The 12,547-nt window shown below is 47.9% G+C and overlaps 1 long non-coding RNA gene across 4 annotated transcripts in view; it reads right to left on the bottom strand.

Moving 5' to 3' along the window:
• LOC139248705 (uncharacterized) overlaps positions 1–12,547 on the bottom strand; it is a 118,983-nt gene that overhangs the window by 52,058 nt on the left and 54,378 nt on the right. The window contains exon 1 of one of the 4 annotated variants that reach the window (XR_011591062.1): positions 9,611–10,613. The exons of the other annotated variants lie outside the window; for them this stretch is intronic. This is a non-coding gene — a long non-coding RNA (uncharacterized lncRNA). Of the gene's footprint in view, positions 1–9,610; positions 10,614–12,547 lie in introns of those variants that run through there. 4 annotated transcript variants of the gene reach the window in all.

Raw genomic sequence — 12,547 nt, 5'->3', positions numbered from 1 at the left:
TGGTAGCAATACGATGGAGGAAGATTTCCTGGAGTGTATTAGGGATGGTTTTCTAGACCAATATGTCGAGGAACCAACTAAAGGGCTGGCCATTCTAGACTGGGTGATGTGTAATGAGAAAGGACTAATTAACAAACTTGTTGTGCGAGGCCACTTGGGGAAGAGTGACCATAATATGGTAGAATTCTCTATTAAGATGGAGAGTGACACAGTTAATTCGGAAACTAGGGTTCTGAACTTAAGGAAAGGTAACTTCGATGGTATGAGGCGTGAATTGGCTAGGATAGACTGGCAAAGGATACTTAAAGGGTTGACAGTGGATAAGCAATGGCAAACATTTAAAGATCACATGGATGAACTTCAGCAATTGTACATCCTTGTCTGGAGTAAAAATAAAACAGGGAAGGTGGCTCAACCATGGCTAACAAGGGAAATTAAGGATAGTGTTAAAGCCAAGGAAGAGGCATATAATTTGGCTAGAAAAAGCAACAAACCTGAGGACTGGGATAAATTTAGAATTCAACAGAGGAGGACTAAGGGTTTAATTAAGAGGGGGGAAATAGAGTCCGAAAGAAAGCTTGCAGGGGACATAAAAACTGACTGCAAAAGCTTCTATAAATATGTGAAGAGAAAAAGATTAGTGAAGACAAAAGTAGGTTCCTTGCTGTAAGATTCAGGTGAATTTATGATGGGGAACAAAAAAATGGCAGACCAGTTGAACAAATACTTTGGTTCTATCTTCACGAAGGAAGACACAAATAACCTTTCGGAAATACGAGGGGACCGAGGGTCTAGTGAGAAGGAGGAACTGAAGGAAATCCTTATTAGTCGGGAAATTATTTTAGGGAAATTGATGGGATTGAAGGCTGATAAATCCCCAGGGCCTGATAGTCTGCATCCCGAGTACTTAAGGAAGTGGCCCTAGAAGTGGATGCATTGGTGATCATTTTCCAATAGTCTGTCGACTCTGGATCAGTTCCTTTGGACTGGAGGGTAGCTAATGTAACACCACTTTTTAAAAAAGGAGGGAGAGAGAAAACGGGTAATTATAGAACGGTTAGCCTGACATCAGTAGTGGGGAAAATGTTGGAATCAATTATTAAAGATGAAATAGCAGCGCATTTGGAAAGCAGTGACAGGATCGATCCAAGTCAGCATGGATTTATGAAAGAGAAATCATGCTTGAACATCTTCTAGAATTTTTTGAGGATGTAACTAGTAGAGTGGACAAGGGCGAACCAGTGGATGTGGTGTATTTGGACTTTCAAAAGGCTTTTGACAAGGTCCCACACAAGAGATTGGTGTGCAAAATTAAAGCACATGGTATTGGGGGTAATGTACTGATGTGGATGGAGAATTGGTTGGCAAACAGGAAGCAGAGAGTTGGGCTAAACGGGTCTTTTTCAGAATGGCAGGCAGTGTCTAGTGGGGTGCCGCAGGGCTCAGTGCTGGGACCCCAGCTCTTTACAATATACATCAATGATTTAGATGAAGGAATTGAGTGTAATATCTCCAAGTTTGCAGATGACACTAAGCTGGGTGGCGGTGTGAGCTGTGAGGAGGATGCTAAGAGGCTGCAGGGTGACTTGGACAGGTTAGGTGAGTGGGCAAATGCATGGCAGATGCAGTATAATGTGGATAAATCTGAGGTTATCCACTTTTGGGGCAAAAACAGGAAGGCAGAATATTATCTGAATGGCGGCAGATTCGGAAAAGGGGAGGTGCAACGAGACCTGGGTGTCATGGTACATCAGTCATTGAAAGTTGGCATGCAAGTACAGCAGGGGGTGAAGAAGACAAATGTTATGTTGGCCTTCATAGCTAGGGAATTTGAGTATAGGAGTAGGAAGGTCTTGCTGCAGTTGTACAGGGCCTTGGTGAGGCCTCACCTGGAATATTGTGTTCAGTTTTGGTCTCCTAATCTGAGGAAGGACGTTCTTGTTATTGAGGGAGTGCAGCAAAGGTTCACCAGACTGTTTTCCGGGATGGCAGGACTGACATATGAGGAGAGACTGGATCGACTGGGCCTGTATTTACTGGAGTTTAGAAGGATGAGAGGGGATCTCTTGTAAACATATAAAATTCGGACGGGACTGGACAGATTAGATACAGCAAGCATGTTCCCGATGTTGGGGAAGTCCAGAACCAGGGAACATAGTCTAAGGATAAGGAGTAAGCCATTTAGGACTGAGATGAGGAGAAACTTCTTCACTCAGAGAGTTGTTAACCTGTGGAATTCTCTACCGCAGAGAGTTGTTGATGCCAGTTCGTTGGATATATTCAAGAGGGAGTTAGATATGGCCCTTACGGCTAAAGGAATCAAAGGATATGGAGAGAAAACAGGAAAAAGGTACTGAGGTGAATGATCAGCCATGATGTTATTGAATGGTGGTGCAGGCTCGAAGGGCCGAATGGCCTACTCCTGCACCTATTTTCTATGTTTCTATGTTTCCAACAGAAGCCACGATCCCAACCTTGTTTGGTCTATATGTGATTCTAGCCCTACACTACATAGTTGACTCTTAATATTCCCTGAACTGGCCTTGCAAGCCATTCAGCTGTATAAACAATTGCTAAGAAGGCAGCCCATCACCATCAGGCCAACTAGGAATGAGCAGTTAAAGCAGCATTGCCCACATCCCGAGTACAAATAACTATTTAAAAATCAACCAAATGTGTGTTGTCCCTTTATTCTCTCCCTCCATTTTGCAGTCTATTTTCTTCCACTGGATCTATTCCTGGGAAAGAATTGGGTCAGGTGGAGAATGTCACTCTGAGTGAGCATCTTGGGAATAGTGATCATAGTATCATAAGGTTTAGATTAGTTATGGAGAAGGACAAGGAGCAATCCAGAATAAAAATACTTAACTGGAGGAGGGCTGATTTCAGCGAATTGAGGAGGATAAATTGGAGTGAAAGACTAACAGGCAGAAATGTAATGGAGCAATGGGTGGCCTTTAAAGAGGAGATGGTTCGGGTATATTCCCACAGGTGAAAAAAGGAGGGCAACCAAAGCCAGAACTCCCTGGATGACGAAAGAGTTAGAGAGTTCGAGAGCAGAAAGAGGAGCCGTGTGACAGATGTCAGCTTGATAATATGAGGATGAATCAGGCTGAATATAAAAAGTACAGAAGAGGTGAAAAAGGAAATAAGAAAGGCAAAGAGACAGTACAAGAATAGATTGGCCGCTAATATAAAAGGGAATCCAAAGTTCTTCTGAAGGCATATTAACAGTAAAAGGGGTGTCAGAGGAGCAGTTGAACCGGTTAGGGACCAAAATTGAGATCGATTGGTGGAGGCAGAAGGCATGGTCGAGGTGCAATATGAATACTTTGCATTGGTGTTTACCAAGGAAGAGGAATTTACCAAAGCTTTGGTAAACGAGGAGATTGCCAGGATACTGGATGAGATAAAAATAGATAAAGAGGAGGTACTGAAAAGGCTGGCAGTATTTAAAATGGATAAGTCACCTGGTCCAAACGGGACGTATCCTCAGTTGCTGAGGGAAGAAAGGGTAGAAATTGCACAGGTGCTGACCACAGTCTTCCAATCCTCCTTATATACAGGGATGGTGCCAAAGGACTGGAGGATTCAAAATGGTACACGTTTGTTCAAAAAAGGGCTGAAGTATAAACCTTGCAATTACAGGCCAGTCAGTTTAACTTTGGTGGCAGGAAAAGCTTTTCGAAACAATAATCCGGGAAAAAATTTAACAGCCACTTGGACAAGCATGGACTCATAAAAGAGAGCCAACATGGATTTGTTAAGGAAAAGTCATGTTTAACTAACTTGACTGAGTTTTTTCATGAGGTAACAGAGAGGGTGGTTGAGGGCAATGCAGTTAATGTTGAGTATATGGACTTTTAAAAGGCATTTGATAAAGTACCACATATTAGGCTTGTTATCAAAATTGAATCCCATTGGATTAAAGGGAGAGTAGCAGCATGGATACAAATTGGTCCAGGGATAGGAAACAGAGAGTTATAGTGATGGCTTTCTTTCGGACTGGAAGGACGTATACAGTGGAGTTCTGCAAGGTTTAGTACTAGGACCACTGCCGTTTTTGATAACATAAGAACATAAGAAATAGGAGCAGGATTAGGCCATTTGGCCCATTGAGTCTGCTCCGTCATTCAATAAGATCATGGCTCATCTGATCATGGCCCACTCCCCATAAACCTTGACTCCCTTATCGCTCAAAAATCTGTCGATCACCGCCTTAAATATACTCAAAGACCCAGTCTCCACAGCTCTCTGGGATTGAAAATTCCATAGATTTACAACTCACTGTGAGAAGAAATTCCTCCTCATCTCAGTTTTAAATAGGCGACACCTTAATCTAAGACTATGGGCTAGATTTTCCACTTTCTTTGCATGCAAAACACCCACTTAATGCCCATTTGATCGCCGAAATGACGTATGATGGCAATATATCGCCCATTTAGCCACAAAATGGAAACTGATGCCCATTTTTCAGACACTTATCGCCAAGCATTACTTTTCTCATGTGCGTACCGCCGGGAAAAGCCTGCCCACTTTTTGGGGGCAGAATCATCAGAATGGATGAAATCAACGCCCATAATATTGCCCAGCATTAGTTTCCACACGTAATTAACGCCGAGATTCAATAATACCACCGGCCCACTTTTTTTGCCGAAATTAACGCCCAGGAGATCGCCCAGCATCACTTTCACCACCTCGCACACATCTCACCCACAATATCACTCGCCCAAAGCACCACTCAGAAAAAATGGAACTGTTCTGAACGAATCACAGTGGTGTGATGCCATTTAAATCGCAGGTCGCTTCATTCAAAAGGCTATTTCAACATCGGGGGAGCGTGGATTGACTCTGGAGTTTTTTCTCAGGTGAAGTGACCATCTCAACAGACATATTTTCAGACTCTGGACTATTGGGGGTTTACTCTAGGTGTATTTTAGTGAGGAAATTATTGCTTCTGATCAATCACGATTATAATTTCATTGCAATGGGGCCAGCCATTTCTCAGCCTGCATCGATTAATACGCAGATGCTGCAGAGTGCAAATGGCTCAAAGTGTGACGCACATCATTATGTGCTCAATTTAAGACATGCAAGAATGAGGAGGAGGTCCAGACCATACACACCCCGCACTTACAGGAAAAGAGGTCTTATCTCGACGTGTCCGAGCACACCTGCCTTCGGAGACAGTACTTCCACAAGGTGGTGATCAATGAAATATGCAAGCTCATCAGGCCACATATGCAGCCTGCCATCAGGACATCAGTGTCGGTCAAGGTCACCGTGGCACTGTCTTTCTACGCATTCAGTTCCTTTCGGGCCTCCGCGGTCGAGATTTCCCCTCTGTCTCACCATGCCACCCATCGCTGCATTAGACAGGTCACAGAGGCTCTGCACGCGTGAAGGATGGACTTTATCAGCTTCCCCATGACCAGGGAGGCTCAGACTGACAGGGCTGTAGCATTCTACCGCGTTGCTAAGGTCCCCAGCATGCAGGGAGCAATACAGTGCACTCATTGCCATGCGGGCACCTTCTCAGGACCCAGAACTTTTTCGTAACTGTTGTGTATCTGTAAAGCATGCACTCCCATGTTCCGCCACCAGGGAGTGCATCCCCTGAAGTCCCAAGGGATCCCAGCATCCCTTGGGAGCACTGTATATAAGCCGGCCCCTAAGGCCTGTTCTTCACTCTGAAGTGTCTTAATAAAGACTGAGGTCACTGTTACTTTAACCTCCCTGTGTGCAGTCTCATCTGTGTTAGGAACACAATAACTGGCAACGAGTATACGAATCCAACGCAAAGATGCAGCAAACTGTGGGCCTCCTGGAGAAGTTCTCGGAGGGTGAGGACTGGGAAGCCTATGTCAAATGGCTAGACCAGTACTTTGTAGCCAACGAACTGGATGGAGAAGGAAGCGCTGCAAAAAGGAGAGCGGTCCTCCTCACGGTCTGCGGGGCACCGACTTACAGCCTCATGAAGCATCTTCTGGCTCCAGTGAAACCCACAGATAAGTCATATGAGGAGCTGTGTACACTGGTTCTGGAGCATCTTAACCCGAGGGAGAGCGTGCTGATGGTGAGGTATCGGTTCTACATGTGCCAGTGATCTGAAGGTCAGGAAGTGGCGAGCTACGTCACCGAGCTAAGGCAACTTGCAGGACAATGTGAGTTTGATGGCTCCCTGGAGCAAATGCTCAGAGACTTTTTTGTACTGGGCATTGGCCATGAGACCATCTACGAAAACTTTTGACTGTAGAGACACCGACCCTCAGTAAGGCCATTGCGATAGCACAGGCGTTTATGTCCACCAGTGATAACACCACACAAATCACCACACATTGCTAGCAATGTTCATAAATTAACTGGAACTGTGTTTGCGAGCAGAAATGTACAGGGCAGAAACCACGAGTCTGCAACTGCCAGCAGGTCTCAGGTGACCCAGATGACTCAGAGTCTGCAATAAAGGATGAATGCAAGACAATTCACACCTTGTTGGCGTTGTGGAGTCTTCCATTCAGCCTATTCATGCTGCTTCAAAGGATATGTTTGCAAGAGCTTTGGAACAATGGGGCACCTCCAACGAGCTTGCAGATGAGCTGCAAGCTCTCAAGCTCTGCAGAACCTGCTAACTACCACATGGCAGAGGAAGATCAGTCCATGGTGGGTCAAAGCAATTATGAGCCTCAGAGAGAGGAGGCAGATGCTGAAGCACACATTTTTGATGAAATGTCCACCTATAATGCTAAATGTAAAATTGAATGGCTTACCCGTAGCCATGGAACTGGACACTGGCGCTAGCCAATTCATCATGAGTAAAAAGATGTTTGAGAGACTGTGGTGAAACAAGGCACTCAGACCAGCCCTGAGCCCCATCCACACGAAACTGAGAATATACATCAAAGAGCTTATCACTGTCCTGGGCAGCACCATTGTCAAGGTCACCTACGAGGGCACGGTGCATGAACTGCCACTCTGGATTGTCCCGGGAGATGGCCCCACACCGCTTGGAAGGAGCAGGCTGGGCAAAATCCGTTCGAACTGGGATGACATCCAAGCGCTATCACATGTTGATGAGGCCTCATGTACCCAGGTTCTAAACAAATTTCCTTCCCTTTTTGAGCCAGGCATTGGAAACTTTTCCGGGGAGAAGGTGAGGATCCACTTGGTCCCGGAGGCACGACCCATTCACCACAAGGCGCGAGCGATACCTCACATGATGAGGGAGAGAGTGGAAATCGAGCTGGACAGGATGCAATGCGAGGGCATCATCTCCCCAGTGGAATTCAGCGAGTGGGCCAGCCCGATTGTTCCAGTACTCTAAAGTGATGGCACGGTCAGGATTTGCGGGGATTATAAAGTAACTATTAATTATTTCTCGCTACAATAGTAATACCCGCTACCCAAGGCAGACGACCTATTTGCGACGCTGGCAGGAGGCAGGACGTTCACCAAGCTCGACCTGACTTCAGCCTACATGACGCAGGAGCTGGAGGAGTCTTCGAAGGGCCTCACCTGCATCAACACGCGCAAGGGACTGTTCATCGACAACAGATGCCTGTCTGGAATTCGATCGGCTGCAGCGATCTTCCATAGAAACATGGAGAGCCTACTCAAGTTGGTACCACGCACGGTGATTTTTCAGGATGACATAATGGTCACGGGTCAGGACACCGTCGAGCACCTACAAAACCTGGAGGAGGTCCTCCAGCGACTGGATCACGTAGGGCTGCGGCTGAAGAGGTCGAAATGCGTCTTTATGGCAACAGAAGTGGAGTTTTTGGGGAGAAAGATCGTGGTGGACGGCATTCGGCCCACAGACACCAAGACAGAGGTTATCAAGAACGTGCCCAGGCCACAGAACGTCACGGAGCTGCGGTCGTTCCTGGGAGTCGTCAGCTATTTTGGTAACTTCCTACCGGGGTTAAGCACCCTCTTAGAGCCCCTACATGTGTTATTGTGTAAAGGTGAGAACTGGGTATGGGGAAAAAAACAAGTAATTGCTTTTGAGAAAGCCAGATACATTTTATGCTCCAACAAGCTGCTTGTATTGTATAACCCGTGTAAAAGACTTGTGCTAGCATGTGACGCCTCGTCGTACGGAGTAGGGTGTGTATTACAACAAGCTAACGTAGCGGGGAAGTTGCAACCTGTCGCCTATGCCTCCGGGAACTTGTCTAAGGCCGAGAGGGCCTTCAGCATGATTGAGAAAGAGGCATTAGAGTGTGTGTTTGGGGTAAAGAAAATGCATCAGTACCTGTTTGGTCTCAAATTTGAGCTGGAAACCGATCACAAGCCCCTCATATCCCTGTTTGCTGTAAACAAGGGGATAAATACTAATGCCTCAGCCTGCATACAAAGGTGGGCACTCACGCTATCAGCATATAACTATACCATCCGCCACAGGCCAGGCACCGAGACCTGTGCGGATGCTCTCAGTTGGCTACCATTGCCCACCAAGGGTGGAAATGGCACAGCCTGCAAACTTGTTGATGACCATGGAAGCATTTGAAAATGATAAATCACCTGTCACGGCCCGCCAGATTAGAACTTGGACCAGCCAAGATTGTTATGTATTGTCCAGGTACATTAAATGTATAATTACAATGGTGCACCACAGAGACCCGAAAGTACTTGCAAGACAGAGTATAAAAGGCTGCCCACCACACTTGAGAGGCACTCTGGAGTTACACAATGAAGGACTAAGCTCACAGCAGTTACTACAACACCACACTGTGTGGAGTCAGTGATTTGAGTGCTACATACACCACAAATTGGCGACGAGGACACGGACGAGCTTCACGCAACCATGGCTACTCTGGGCTCGCTAAAGGATTTTACAGTGGGTAATGACTGGAAGGCCTTTACGGAAAGGCTCGAGTACTACTTTATAGCAAATGACCTGATGGGGGACATGGATGCACTGAGAGAGAAGCGTAAGGCGATATTGCTGTCCAGTTGTGGCGATGAGGTTTACTGTCATGTCAGGGATTTGCTGGCACCCACGAGCGCCAAGGACAGGTCATATGAGCAGCTGATTGAACTCATTCATGACCAACTGAAATGGAAGGAGAGCATCCTCATGGCCTGGCACAAATTCTACCATCACTGCAGACCTGAGGGCCAGGATGTCACTAAATATGCTGCAGACTTCAGGAGACTCGCGGTGCCGTGTGATTTTGGCACACACCTTCACGAGGCGTTGCGAGACATTTTTGTTGTGGGGATTGGCCATGAGGGTCTCCTTCACAAGCTGCTAGCCACTGAACCTACAGTCAGCCTGCAGCAAGCCATCAACATCAGCAGGGCAGTTATGACCTCAACTTGCAGCACCAAGCAGGTGATCCACACGGTCTCGAACCAGGCAGGTACTATCCACAGGATAGCGCCCGTCACGGACAAAACTGCAGAACGTGGCTCTGCCCAGGGCAGAGAGCATGGACCTCAGGGTCCTGGAACTCAGAGTCCGCTGAGGGGGGCTAATTGAGTAGCACCATGCTGGCGCTGTGGAGGAAGCCATGGGGCTCACCGGTGCAGGTTTGCGGAGTATACGTGCAATACCTGCCACACGAAAGGCCACCTTCAGCATATGTACAAAAGAACCATGACTCACCGTGTGGCTGAGGAGATGGTAGATGATCCACTATCCAGCGAGGAGCAGGGAGAAGAAGATGAGGCGTTTGGACTGTATACTTGCACCGACGATTCGGCCCCAGTGATTATGGAACTCAAGATTAACGGAGTCCCAGTGAGTATGGAAGTGGACACTGGGTCGGGTCAGTCACTGATGAGTCGGGAAACTTTTGAGAAACTGGTTCAACCCAGCTGCACGACCCAAGCTGGTCCCGGTCACGGCGAAGCTACGCACCTACACCAAGGAGCTGATACCTGTTCTTGGCAGAGCGGATATGCAGGTATCTCACGGTGGTGAGACGCACGGTTTACCTTTGTGGATCATTGCAGGCGATGGGCCGACGCTACTTGGCAGAAGATGGATGGGGATGGTCCGTGGGAGCTGGGAAGACTTCATTCCTTCACAGACCGCTGTCCCCCGTGTTCACAGGCAAAGCAGGCCTCCTCCAAAGGAACTCGCGACCGACCTCTGCCCTGCTCATGCTGCCGGCGGACAGCGGGGTCTCCCGGCACCGGGCCGGCCGTCACATCACCGGCTGATAGTTCGCTCTCCTGCTCCCCGCAGGGCCGTGGGAACCGGGGAAACCGGGGAAAGGACCCGGACCCGGGGCCTTCGAGTGGCGCCGCTCCGTGGCCGCGGCCTGCAGGGTCTCCTGTTCAGCAGCCCGGGAGAAGGTGCAGGATGTCGGTGCTGCGGAATGGTTGCAGGGTGTCGGCGCTGTGGAATGTTCTGAGCCGGTCCAGACAAAAGGTGACACGGGCCATACTTGGTGCTTGCTCTGTAAACAAGTGTGTGCTGGATTTCGTCAGGAAGATAAAGACTCACTGTGCCGAGCCCGTCACAGAGTACTGGACGAGCAACCTGGAACTGGTGATAATAAAGTAATGACCTTGCTGAAGGAGTTAAGATGGCGGCGAGCCTCGTGGCAGCAGAGTTGTGCAGGGAGAGAGGCAGGACCAGCAGAGCACCGAAAATGGCGGCCCCTCCGTGGAAACCTCGTGGAAAAACAAGATGGCGTCTTAAAAGGGAAATGTACCCAGGAGCCTTAAAAGGGCCTTACACCGTTGGCGGTCCCCACAAAGAGACTTTTGTAAGGGCAAGAGTGAGTCAAAATGATTAATGTGATTTGTACGATGACGTGATTATGACAAGAGTTAATAGTTTGATGCTGAAATGACTACTGTGTTTAAAATGATTGATATGATTTACGAAAAGAGTTAGAATCACAACACACAAGTAAAAGGGTTAATGGATCTGTGACTAACATGACTAATGGATTTATGCGATTTCCGATTTTATATGATTCATGCAATGGTTCAGCGGCTGCAGATGAGCCACAAAGGTGACTATTTTCTGAGAACAGAGGCAACGCACTAGTTGCGATACCCTGTCTCAGCGCAGCCTACTACCTCAGGCAAAAAGGGGCAGTATGCCACCACCATACCTCACCCAGTGGAGCGGGGATTAAATAACTGTTCAGTGTACCTGCAACCTTTTGATATAACTCTTCAATGAATCCATATGTACTGCACAAATGTACTGTCTATATATACCTGCTTTCTGTTGGAGATTATGCTTTGTACTTCATCACCCATGTAAGGACTGCAAATACCACAAACTTGCACCGGATCGCAAGCATAATCTCTACATGGGGGGCAGAAGAGGGAAGTGGATGGTCATGGACTCACACTCACAAATCAACCAGGACGAACAAGGCCGAGGTTACCGGCAATGTGCTTGTGGAACTGGGGGGGGAGTGAGATGTTATGTATTGTCCAGGTAAATTAGAGGTATAGTTACAATGGGGCACCACAGAGGGCAATATGGTGGGAGACCCAAAAGTACCTGCAATTCAGAGTATAAAAGGCTGCCCACCACACCTGAGAGGCACTCTGGAGTTACACAATAAAGGACTAAGGTCACAGCAGTTACTACAACACCAGACTGTGTGGAGTCAGTGATTTGAGTGCTACATACACCACAAATTTCCTCTGCTGTCCCTAGTAAAACACTGTGTACTGCATGGGAGCTGGGCCAGCATTCCCGTTGAAATACAAGAGCTAATCAAGCCATTCCAGCGGCGAAAGGATGAACTGTCCATTCAGGCAGACTGCCTGTTGTGGGGTAACCGCGTAGTGCTACCCAAAAAGGTCAGGGAGACGTTCATCTCGGATCTCCACAGCACACACCCGGGTATAGTAATGATGAAAGCGATAGCCAGATCCCACGTGTGGTGGCCCGGTATCGACTCTGACTTAGAGTCCTGTGTACGGCAATACAGCGTGTGTGCTCAGTTGAGCAACGTGCCCAGAGAGGCACCACTAAGTTTGTGGTCCTGGCCCTCCAGACCATAATCGAGGATCCATGTTGACGATGCGGGCCCGTTTCTCGGTAAAATGTTCCTGGTGGTGGTGGATACTTTTTCAAAATGGATTGAATGTGAAATAATGTCGGGAAGCACCGCCACCGCCACCATTGAAAGCCTGAGGGCCTTGTTTGCCACCCACGGCCTGCCTGACATACTGGTCAGTGACAACGGGCCATGTTTCACCAGTGCCGAATTTCAAGAATTCATGACCCGCAATGGGATCAAACATGTCACCTCGGCCCCGTTTAAACCAGCCTCCGATGAGCAGGCAGAGCGGGCTGTACAAACAATCAAACAGAGCCTCAAACGAGTCACAGAAGGCTCACTCCAAACCCGCCTGTCCCGAGTACTGCTCAGCTACCGCACGAGACGCCACTCGCTCACAGGGGTGCCCCCGGCTGAGCTACTCATGAAAAGGACACTTAAAACCAGACTTTCGCTGGTTCACCCCAACCTGCATGATCAGGTAGAGAGTACGCGGCAGCAACAAAATGTACATGATGGTCGCGCCACTGTGTCACGGGAAATTGATCTGAATAACCCTGTAT

This window comes from Pristiophorus japonicus, chromosome 2, assembly GCF_044704955.1.
Source record: "Pristiophorus japonicus isolate sPriJap1 chromosome 2, sPriJap1.hap1, whole genome shotgun sequence".
In the NCBI taxonomy this organism is placed as follows: Eukaryota; Metazoa; Chordata; class Chondrichthyes; family Pristiophoridae; genus Pristiophorus; species Pristiophorus japonicus.
This window is presented reverse-complemented; position numbering and strand designations above follow the sequence as displayed.